Source organism: Pan troglodytes, chromosome X (genome assembly GCF_028858775.2).
Source record: "Pan troglodytes isolate AG18354 chromosome X, NHGRI_mPanTro3-v2.0_pri, whole genome shotgun sequence".
NCBI classification, from domain to species: Eukaryota; Metazoa; Chordata; class Mammalia; order Primates; family Hominidae; genus Pan; species Pan troglodytes.
The window spans coordinates 150,489,504-150,501,231 of record NC_072421.2 but is presented as its reverse complement, the minus strand read 5'-3'; positions in this window follow the sequence as shown (position 1 = coordinate 150,501,231).

Below are 11,728 nucleotides of genomic sequence, written 5' to 3'. Positions count from 1 at the left end.
GGAAAGAAAAGAGACATTGTTCGGAAAGCTAGGTCTTCCCTTTTCGTGAGTAAGGGGTTTTGCCTTTAAAATTTTTTTTAAGTTATTATTTTGGCAAAATGAATGACTTCTGGTCACCTGGGATTCTATTTTGTGATATCTAGTGTTTTAAACCTTTGATATTTGACAAGCTTCCCAAAATCAAATTATAAAATATGTCTTTTTCTGACCTAATTAATCTTTTAGATATTAGGTCACCTAAAGTCCAAAAGTGACTTTTGGCTTATTTGGTATAAAAGTCATACAGGAAGCATTGTCAAATATGAAATGGTGTTTGGCCTTCTTTGGGCTGTGTTTGTATAAATATGTTATTGGCATGTATTCCAAAATTATGGAAGCTCCTATAATTCTGATATAACTTAGTGTATGTTATTAATAGTTATAATTGCTATGTAAAATTGTTGTATACCACAGAGGTAATCAAAATTTTTTTGTCAATTGTGGCTTTAATAGTGGCTGTCCTAAAATTTTGTCATCCACAGACAATTGTTATCTTGTTTTAATACTCTTCAGAAGGTGGTTTTATAATCACCTATAGAACCCTAACAAGTGTTATTAAATGCAGGTTTTCTGATAACTTTGGAGAGTGTGACATTCAGATAGAGGAAAAACTTTCAGGACTCATGGACAGCTGAAATGTTCATGAATATCAAACAAGACAGGAGCTAACTGCATGTATTGCGCTAATAGAAGTTTGAAGTAATCTTGGCTGTTTGCTTAAAACGTTGCTGATCCTTTGTTTTGTTTTCCAGAGTCAAGGAAACTTTTGAGCTATTTAAAGCTTTTAACAATTAAGTAAAGTATACACCTATGAACACAATTTGGAGCATATGGGGAAACTGGTTATTTTACCAAGGCTTTGATGAGAATAGGGTGCTTTCCTTTAAGGAAAAAAACTTGACTTATAGAGCCAATAAAAGCCCCTTGGGAAAACTGGCCTCATACGTTGTCTATACAGTCCCTGTACAGGGTTCCTGACCCGTGGTAAGTAAAGCATGTCACTTTCTGACAGGCCCAGGTGCCCCCAGTTATCTTAGGACCTCAAGAGAAGAGGAATTTACCCAACTCATAAGTATTTGAGAGTATAAACCCACAGCTGGGCTTGGCTTTAAAAAAAAAAAAAGTCTTCAGGGCTCACGCCTATAATCCCAGCACTTTTGGAAGCGGAGGCGGAGGCGGGTAGATCACGGGGTCAGGAGTTCAAGACCTGCCTGGCCAAGATGGTGAAACCCCATCTCTACTAAAAATACAAAAAATTAGCTGGGCGTGGTGGCAGGCACCTGTAATCCCAGCTACTTGGGAGGCTGAGGCGGAGAATTGCTTGAACCCGGGAGGGGAGGTTGCAGTGAGCCAAGATCATGCCATTGCACTCCAGCCTGGGTGACAGAGCGAGACTCTGTCAAAAAAAAATGGAAAAAAAAGTCTTATCTGAGATTCTTTCAATGGAACAGAGTTCCATCAAAGCTAATTTAAAAATAATTATTCTTGCTGCACTTTATATGAACGATCAGGCCAAGTATAAGAAAGTAAATTGGTCTTACCATGATTTGTTTTTAATAAAAATGGGAGACTGGAGATAGAAAAACTCTTTCAAACACTGTGGTACACATGTTAATAGATTCTAGTCTCATCAGTTGTTCTGGGACTTTTTTCTGCAATTTAGACTAACCCTGCTTATTCCTGTGAACAAACCAGTGACCTCTGACTGCTATTCAGAAGAAAGAAGAGGGATAGGTGATGTAAAAATCTGGATCTGTATTCTAATTCTGGGCACATATTGGGATGGGCTAGCAACCCCATATCAACTTGGTTCCAACAATTGTCCAGTTCATGGAAAGCCTTTTCTAATTTAATTTACTAGAGATAATTTTACTTATTTTGCTTTACTGTTGTTGAATATATTGCTGTTATAGTCTTTGTGTAGGAATGCAGGACAAGCTTACTGAATGTTTCCTTAAATTGAACACTTATTAATCTTCCAGATATCACCTTTTGTTGAAACTCAAGAGTTATGAATGGCCTTCAACATACCGACACTTTCTAACTGAACTCCTCTCTACCCTGAATGCAAGAGACCCAGTAGTTAGGTAAGAATATCATCTCCCCTGTTCAGCATAAAGAAGTTACAGAAGATGGATTTTCATCCCTTTGCAACCCTTAGGATTAAGGGTTCTCTTGTAAAAGGGAGCAGGGAAATGTCAGAGGCATTTGAACCAAAACAACTCCATCTTGAATAGGGGCTGGGTAAAATGAGGCTGAGACCTACTGGGCTGCATTCCCAGATGGTTAAACATTCTAAGTCACAGGATGAGACAGGAGGTCAGCACAAGATACAGGTCATAAAGACCTTGCTGATAAAACAGGTTGCAGTAAAGAAGCTGGCCCAAACCCACCAAAAACAAGATGGTGATGAGAGTGACTTCTGGTCATTCTCACTGCTACACTCCTGCCAGTGCCATGACAGTTTACAAATGCCATGGTGATGTCAGGAAGTTACCCTATATGGTCTAAAAAGGGGAGGCATGAAAAATTCACTCCTTGTTTAGCATATCATCAAGAAATAACCATAAAAATGAGCAACCAGCAGCCCTTGGGGCTGCTCTGTCTGCGGAGTAGCAATTCTTTTATTCTTTTACTTTTCTAATAAACTTGCCTTCATTTAAAAAGAAAAGAAGAAATTAAACCATTGGTTAATTATGGTGAAATCAATAGGCTCAGAACAGTTCATAACCTTAGAGTATAGAGCAAATCCCACACCCCTCCACAAAGGAGTTAGAAAGAAGCAGGGAACTGAAGATGTAGGGTCCAGGATTGCTCCGTTTGCTTGATAGGTCACTCAAGAGGGCCTTTCATTATATTCTATGGTAAAATTGGGAACAGCTGTAAAGTTAGTTACAGGCATGATTAAAGGATCAGTATGGTCATGAAACCAAAACAGTTTGGGATGACATACACGACAATCAGTTAAATTTACTGAAGAGGCCAGAGATTAGGGAAATCTAACCGTAGAGTTATCTCTCTATGTGAAACAGAAATCATGTTTACTGGTTCCTAGAGGGGCAATTAGAATGATATAGCAAGTAACATATGCTATATGCCACACACTTTTAAACAACCAGATAGTGCAAAAATTCACTATCACAAGGACAGCTCCAAGGGCCATGAGGCTAAATCATTCATGAGAAAACCACCCTCATGATCCAATCACCTCCCACCAGGCCCCACCTCTGACACTGAGAATTACAATTCAACATGAGATTTGGGTGAGGACACAGATCCAAATCATATCAGCATTTAAAGATAGATCCAAAGATTTTACATACCTGACAGTGTCCAACTCTTTGATTTTTAAATCACTTATCTGTTTACCTTGTGGCTCAGAATATAGACAGGGTCTCCCATACAAGATTTCATAAGGGCTTAATTGAAGCCCGCTTCTAGGGGCCGCTCTAATCCTAAGCAGTGCAACTGGCAATACCTTGTCCCATGTCCAATTTGTTTCCTGACGAATTTTTGCAACAGTGTTTTTTTTAGGGTGTGGTTCATCTTTTCAGTCTTTCCAATGGACTAGGGTTGCCAAGAGGCGTGTAATTTAATTTCCAGCTGTTTGGACACCTCCTAGGTTATCTTGGCAATAAAGACACTCCTATTATCGCTCTGGATGGTGAATTGCAACCCAAATCTGAGGATAATTTCCTCCATTAAGATTCTTACTATTTCTGAAGCCCTCTCAGTGTGGCAGGAAAAGCCTTCCACCTATCCAATAAATAAATAAATGTATTACTAACAATTATCTAAAATTCCCTTTGGCTCTTGGCATTACAGTAAAATCTGTTTGCCAATTTTCTCCTAGCCCATTGCCTCTTGCATGTATTCCCTTTGGTGTGGATGAACCCGATTTTGGATTACTCTTGGAACAGATTAAACATTTCTATATGACCTTCTATATAATCTTTTGCATATTAGGACCTATGATGCAATTCTGAATCCACCTAAGTGTGGCATCCCTTCCATAGTGGGTACTCAGATGAAGCAAACTAATTATTTTTTCCATTAAAATCTCAAGGATCAGAGCTGGACATGGTGGCTCACGCCTGTAATCCCAGCACTTTGGGAGGCCGAGGTGGGCAGATAGCTTGAGCCCAAGAAGTTTGAGACCAGCCTGGGCAAAATGGCAAAACCCTGTCTGTAAAAAAATTTTTTTTTTAAACACAAAAGTTAGCTAGGCGTGGTGGTGCATGCCTGTAGTTCCAGCTACTTGAGAAGCTGAGGTGGAAGGATCACCTGAGCCTGGGGAGGTTGAGGCTGCAGTGAGCTGTGATTGTGCCACTGAACTCCAGCCTGGGTGACAGAGTGAGACTCTGTCTCAAAAAAAAAAGAAAAAAATATCAGGGATCAGTACTGTTCTTTGCTGGCTTATAAACCAGGAGTTGGGTTTTAGGACCACTACACTGAAACCCTACCCTTGCGTTCCTCTTAAACCTTTCAGAGAATATGTTGGACAAAACAGGGTCAAGTCAATCTGTGAGACTAGGGCCATAATAGTGGAAGTTTTGGTCCAGGCTGCTAACTGGTCTGCTTTATTTGATTTCCGTGAGATATTAAACAGTTTGATTTTTCGTGGCTCAGGCAATGTATGATTGCTGACAGAGCAGGAGCATCGCCATCTTGAACAAGCTCCTCATTCTAATGTTCACCTTAATAAAAAAGCTGCCTAAATCTAAAGGGCATCAGCCTAATGGCTAATGTCAGCATGACCATAAAACACAAATAACATCTCCAACAAGAAACATCCAAACTCCTCCCTGACCAGAGACATGCTAGCCCCGAGATAACCCCCCTCCGGGCCCCAGAAAGATGTCTGCCCCAAGATAACTTCCCCTCCTCCCAGAGGGATTCCAACCCTTCCATAAACTTCTCCACACACCTAAACATTCCAAGCTTCTGATAAGCCACCTCACTGTAAAACCAATATATACTCTTAGTCTGTAAGAGAAAGTGCTCTTGACCAAAATTGGCCAGGAGCACCTCTCAGGTTTTATCTAAAGAAAACCTGTCTTTAACTGTCAGCCACGTTTCACGTTTGTTTCCTCTTTCTTTAATTCTTACAATTGCCACTTCTTTAGGTTCTAACACCATTTTTAGTAATTTTAAAATTTCCTGCACATGTTTGAGTTATTTTTTTCCCAATGTTAATAATAGCCCTCTTTCTTCCCAAATAGCCCCATGTGCATGCACCATAGAGGAGTTCTTTGAATCAGTGTAAATGTTTATCTTCTTAATTTTTCCTCAGTGAAGAGCACGGTTGAGGCATTCTGGGCTGACGTTACCTGGTGGCAGTGCTTCAGCTTCTTATAATATCTTGCAAAATTATCACTGCATATCCCACTTTCCAGTTTCCCTGGTCCATGAAGCTGCTTATATCCGTGGACATTTATAGATCTGTTTTTCCCAAGGGCACACCTGTTTGTCAGAGTGGCTGGAATAGACTTGTTCAATAATTTGTAAACAGTTATGCCTAGGTTCCACTGATGGGTTTGGAAACAGAGTCGTGGGGTTTAAGGTGGACCGTTTTTAGCATCACATTAGGATTATCCTAGAAAATTCCTTGGTTTTTTTCCACATCTGGCCTGAAGTAAACCAATAACCACCTTTCTACTCTAATAATGGTAACACACAATGTGGGGTATGCAAGATTGTGGACTGCCCCCAAGGTGAATTTTTCAGCTTCTTGCAGTAAGTTACAGGTGGTGGTCACTGCCCTATGGCACACTGGCTACCCCTGGGTTATGATGTCCAAAGTGTCTGAAAAGTACTATACAGGATGCTTGGTGTCTCCTAGATTTTGGGTAAACACTTGCAACCGTATTCCTTGTCTTTTGTGCACAAATAGATCCAACGGCTTTTTGAAGTCTGGCATCCCTAAAGCCAGAGTTGCTAACAATTTCTCTTTTACCAACTGAAAGCCTTTTTGACATTTGGCAGACCATACTAGAGGCCCATCCTTCATTCCCTTCAGCATGCTATACAGAGATTTTTTCCATCAACCTGAAATTAGGAATCTATATAAGGCAAAATTCAGCCATTCCTAAAAACCCTCATAATTGCCGGGCGCGGTGGCTCACGCCTGTAATCCCAGCACTTTGGGAGGCCGAGATGGGCGGATCACGAGGTCAGGAGATCAAGACCATCTCGGCTAACACGGTGAAACCCCGTTTCTACTAAAAATACAAAAAATTAGCCGGGCGTGTTGGCGGGCGCCTGTAGTCCCAGCTACTTGGGAGGCTGAGGCAGGAGAATGGCATGAACCTGGGAGGTGGAGCTTGCAGTGAGCCGAGATCGCGCCACTGCACTCCAACCTGGGAGACACAGCGAGACTCCGTCTCAAAAAAAAAAAAAAAAAAAAAAAAACCCTCATAATTGTCTTTTGGTGGATGGCATAGCTATGGCTACTGCTCCCCAGCAGTTGGGGAGTAAATTCCTCTGTCCTTTAGTTAAGTCAAATCCTAGATACCTTTCCAAGAGTTGAGAAGTTTGTACTTTCTTTTGGGATACCTTGTACCTTCACTCAGCCAGGAAATTTAAGATGGTTATGCTATTTTCATCTGAACTTTACTTTATTTGCTATCAATGTGCCATCTACATATTGGAGGATAGCCCCCTCTTGTAACTGGAGTTCCCCAAAAAAGATGAGGGAGTTTTTGAATCCTTGTGGCAACAGTCCAGCAACATTGGTGCTTGCTCTTTGTTTCTGGATCTTCCCATTCCAAAGCAAAGAGTTCTTGAGATTCAAGACTTGGGGAATGGAGGAAAAATGCATCTTTTAAGTCTAATACTGTGAACTAACAGAAGTCTCCTGACAAGATAGTCAGCAAGGTGTAAGGGTTTGTAACAACTAGGTAACCTCCTCTACTATTTAGCTTTTTAATAGGTAAGATGGGAGTATTGTATGGAGAGCTACATGGCCTGATGAGCTGGAACTCTGGAAAGGCAGTGATTAAAGGCCAAATCCCCCTTTTAATCTGTTCCTTTAGGGGATATAGTTTTGAGTTTGGAGTTTTTGCTTCTGGTTTTAGCTTCATCTATACTGGTATAGCAGGGATATAGTTTGGATGTCCCCTACAAATCTCATGTTGAGATGTAATCCCCAGTGTTGGAGGTGGGGCCTGGTGGGAGGTGTTTGGGTCATGGGGTGGAATCCTCATGGCTTGGTGCTGTTTTGTGATAGTGAGTAAGTTCTCACAAGACCTGGATGTTTAGAAGTGTGTGGCACCTTCCCTGCTCTCTCTCTCTCTTGCTCCTGCTCTCACCTGCTTCCACTTTAGCTTCAAACATGAATTAAAGCTGCCTGAGGCCTCCCCAGAAGCCAAGTGGATGCTGACACCATGCTTCCTGTACAGCATGCAGAACTGTGAGCCAATTAAACCTATTTTCTTTAGAAATTACCCAGTGTCCAGTATTTCTTTGTAGCAACACAACAATGGTCTAACACAGAAAATTGGTACTGAGGAGTTGGGCATTGCTATAGATATCTGAAAATGTGGAAGCAGCTTTGGAGCTGGGTAACAGGCAGAGGTTGGAAGGGTTTGGAGGTCTCAGAAGAAGACAGGAAGAAAGTTCCAAGAAATCTTGGAAATTCTTAGGGACTGGCTAGATGGTGGTAACAAAAATACTGATAGTGATATGGATAGTGAAGTCCAGGCTGACAAAGTCTCAAATGGAAATGAAGAACTTTTTGGTAACTGAAGCAAAGGTCATCCTTGTAATGCCTTAGCAAAGAACTTGGCTATATTCTGTCATGCCCTAGGGATCTGTGGAAGTTTGAACTTAAGAGTGACAACCTAGGGTATCTGACAGAGGAAATTCTTATGCATCAAAGTGTTCAAGAGGTGGTCTAACTGCTTGTAACAGCCTATGTGCAGATGCAGGAACAAAGAAATAACTTAAAGTTGGGAATTATATTTATAGAAGAAGCAGAGCATAAAGTTTGGAAAATTTGCAGCCTAGCCATTTGGCAAAGAAAGGAAAAGCTTTTTCAGGGGAAGAATCCAAGAAGGCTGTGGTGTAACCACTTTCTAGAGATATTAGCCTGATTAAAAGCAAACAATGTCCTGATAGCCAAGACAATGGGGGAAAGACCTTGAAGGCATTTCGGAGATCTCTGAGGCAGCCCCTCCCATCACAGGCCAAAAGGCTTAGGAGGGAAGAATGGTTTCAAGGGTCAGGCCTGGGATGCCACTGCCCTGCTCAGCCTTGTGACACTGCTCCTTGCATCCCAGCTGCTCTGGCTCTAGCCCCAGCTCAAATGGGCCCAAGTACAGTTTGGGCCTCCACTCCAGAAGGCACAAGCCATAAGCCTTGGCAGTTTCAAAATGGTGTTAAGCCTGCAGGTGCACACAGTATAAGGGTGAAGAAGGCTTGACAGCCTCCGCTTAGATTTCAGAAGATGCATGGAAAAGCCTGGGTCTCCAGCCAGACACTTCCTGCAGGGGCGGAGCCCTCACAGAGAACCTCCACTAGGGCAGTGCAGGGGGGAAATGTAGGGTTTAAGCACCGCCCACAGAGTCTCCAATGGGGCACTGGGTAGTGGAGCTGTGGGAAGAGTTCACTGTCCTCCAAATGCCAGAATGGTAGATCCAGTAGCAGCTTGCACTCTGCACCAGGAAAAGTTACAGGTACTCAATGCCAGCTTGTGAGAGCAGCCTCAGAAGCTGAGCCCTGCAAAGCCACAGGGTCAGAGCTGCCCAAGGCCCTGGGAGCCCATCCCCTGCAGAAGCATACCCTGGATGTGAGACATGGAGTCAAAGGAGACTGTTTTGAAGTTTGAAGATTCAATGACTGCCCTGCTGAGTTTCAGACTTGGGTGGAGCCTGTAGCACCTTTCTTTTGGAATGAGAATGTTTACCCAGTGCTTGTATCTCCATTGTATTTTGGAAGTAAATAACCCATTTTGATTTTACAGGCTTCTAGGTGGAAAGAACTTATTTCCAGATAAGACTTTGGACTGGGGACTTGGGACTTTTGAGTTGTGCAACCGCCCAAGGGGTTCACCTTGCCTGCTGCCTAGACACAGCTTATTTATCAAGACAGGGGAATTGCAATGGAGAAAGTAATTCACACAGAGCCAGCTATGCAGGAGACTAAAGTTTTATTATTACTCAAATAAGTCTCCCCGAGTATTCGGGGATCAGAGTTTTTAAAGATAATTTGGTGGGTAGGGGCTTGAGAAGTGGGAAGTGCTGATTGGTCAGGATGGACATGGAATCATGGAGAGTTGAAGTGAGTTTTTCTTGCTGTTTTCTATTCCTGGATGGGATGGAAGAACTGATTGAGCCAGATTACTGGTCTGGGTGGTGTCAGCAGATCCATCAAGCGCAGGGGCTGCAAAATACCTCAAGCACTGATCTTAGGTTTTACAGTATTGATGTTATCCTCAGGAGCAATTTGGGGAGGTTCAGACTCTAGTAGCCAGAGGCTGCATGTCCCCTAAAATGTAATTTCTAATCTTCTATCTAATTTGTTAGTCCTGCAAAGGCATACTTGTCCCCAGGCAAGAATGGGGTCTTTTTGGAAAATGTCTGTTATCAATTTTGTTTCAGAGTCAAACCATAAATTGAATTCCTTCCCAAAGTTAGTTTGGCCTATGCCCAGTAATGAACAAGGACAAAGGTTAGAAGCAATATGGGGTTGGTTAGGTCTGATTTCTTTCACTGTCATAATTTCTTCAGTTATAATTTTGCAAAGGCAGTTTCATTAATGCTGGAATGTGTTAAGACTTTGGAGGACTATTGGGATGAGATTATTGTATTTCACAGTATGAGAAGGACATGAGATTTGTGGGGGCAGGGGAGAATGATATAGTTTGGACATGCCCTCCAAATCTCATGTTGAGATACAATCCCCAATGTTGAAGGTTGGGCCTGATGGGAAATGTCTGGATCATGGGGGTGGATCTCTCATGGCTTGGTGCTGTCCTCATGATAGTGAGTTCTCACAAGATCTGGTTGTTTAAAATTGTGTGGCACCCTCTCTCCTCCATCTCTCTCTTGCTCCTGCTCTTGCCACATGATGTGCCTGCTCCTGCTTTGCCTTCCATCATGAGTAAAAGCTCCCTGAGGCCTCCCCAGAAGCTGAGCAAATGCCAGCACTATGCTTCCTGTACAACCTGCAGAACACTGAGCCCATTAAAGCTCATTTCTTTATAAATACCTAGTCTCAGGTATTTCTTTATAGCAATGCGAGAATGGCCTTAACACAAGCAGTCTTAGCCCTTCCCAGCCTCCCATCAGCCCAAGCATCTGGGCTTATCTGCTTTAAGATGTTCTCCATAATATTGATGGTGTGTTTTTCTGCTCTGTGGTCATAAAGGGCATTTGGGAGAGCACAAGCTTGTTCTGGTGGCACCTCAATTTTCCCAAAGCAAAGGTTACTGTGGCAATTAACTTAGTTAACAAGTCCTGTCCCAGTGAAGGGATTGGGCATTCTGGCATGTACAAGAAACTATGCTTTAGTTTGACTGTGCCCACTTGGTAGTCCATAGGTTGTAAAAAGGACTTTTTCATAAGTGTTCCAGACACCCCATGATAGTCATAGTATTGGGCGACAATTTTGTTATTTTGATATTTAGGACTGTATTAGTCTGTTTTCATGCTGCTGATGAAGACATACCCAAGACTGGGCAATTTACAAAAGAAAGAGGTTTAATGGATTTACTATTGCACCTGGCTGGGGAAGCCTCACAATCATGGCAGAAGGCAAAGAGGAGCAAGTCACGTCTTACATGGATGGCAGCAGGCAAAGAGATGGCAGCAGGCAAAGAGAGAGAGAGCTTGTGCAGGGAAAACCCCATGATTCAATTATTTCCCACCAAGTCCTTCCCACAACACATGGGAAATATGGGAGCTACAAGATGAGATTTAGGTGGGGACACAGAGCCAAACCACGTCAAGGAAGGAGTACGTGGCTCCAATATCAATCAAGAAATCAACTTGTCTTTTTCCCACCAAAGAGTTACCCAGGGTTCCAGGCAGGAGATGGGGATGCAGCCTCATCCACCTATTGTACCCCCTGAGACCCCATCACTCTCTTGGATACCTCTGACAAAAGTAAAGCCTTTTCTTCTTTCCCCTGGGATTGCCCTTTTAAACTCAGGAAGTCCTTTTCCAATGGTCCTCTTGTTTACAATATGCACAATGCTTGGGCCCCATCTATGGATCGCCTTTCTGGAGGCCTTTCTTGTTTCCAGGGGTGCCTACCTTCTCATTGGGCTTCTTTACTTCAAGTGCTGTGAACAGAGCAGCAACCAACAAAGATGCCTGTTTTTCCATCCTCTGTTGCTCTTTATGATCCAATGCTTGATCTCAGTTTTTGAACACCTTAAAAGCAATCTATACAGTTAAGAGATAGACATTCCAAAAACACTTTCTAATTTTTATAGCTTTTTCTGAATGCCAGGAGTGCTTCGACTAATAAAAGTTATGTTAATTAATCTGAGGTTCTCAGGGGCCTCAGGATCTATCTCAGTTGACATTGCCAGGAGGCTTCAAAAATTATCTCCAAAAACTTTCAGATGAGTTTTCATTTGGCCTCTGTCACATTTCCTGAAATTTATTAAAGCTACACTACTTTGAGACCCCTTTCCTCAGGACTGCTAAAATTCAATCTCTTTAATGCTCGCAATGAGCTTGAC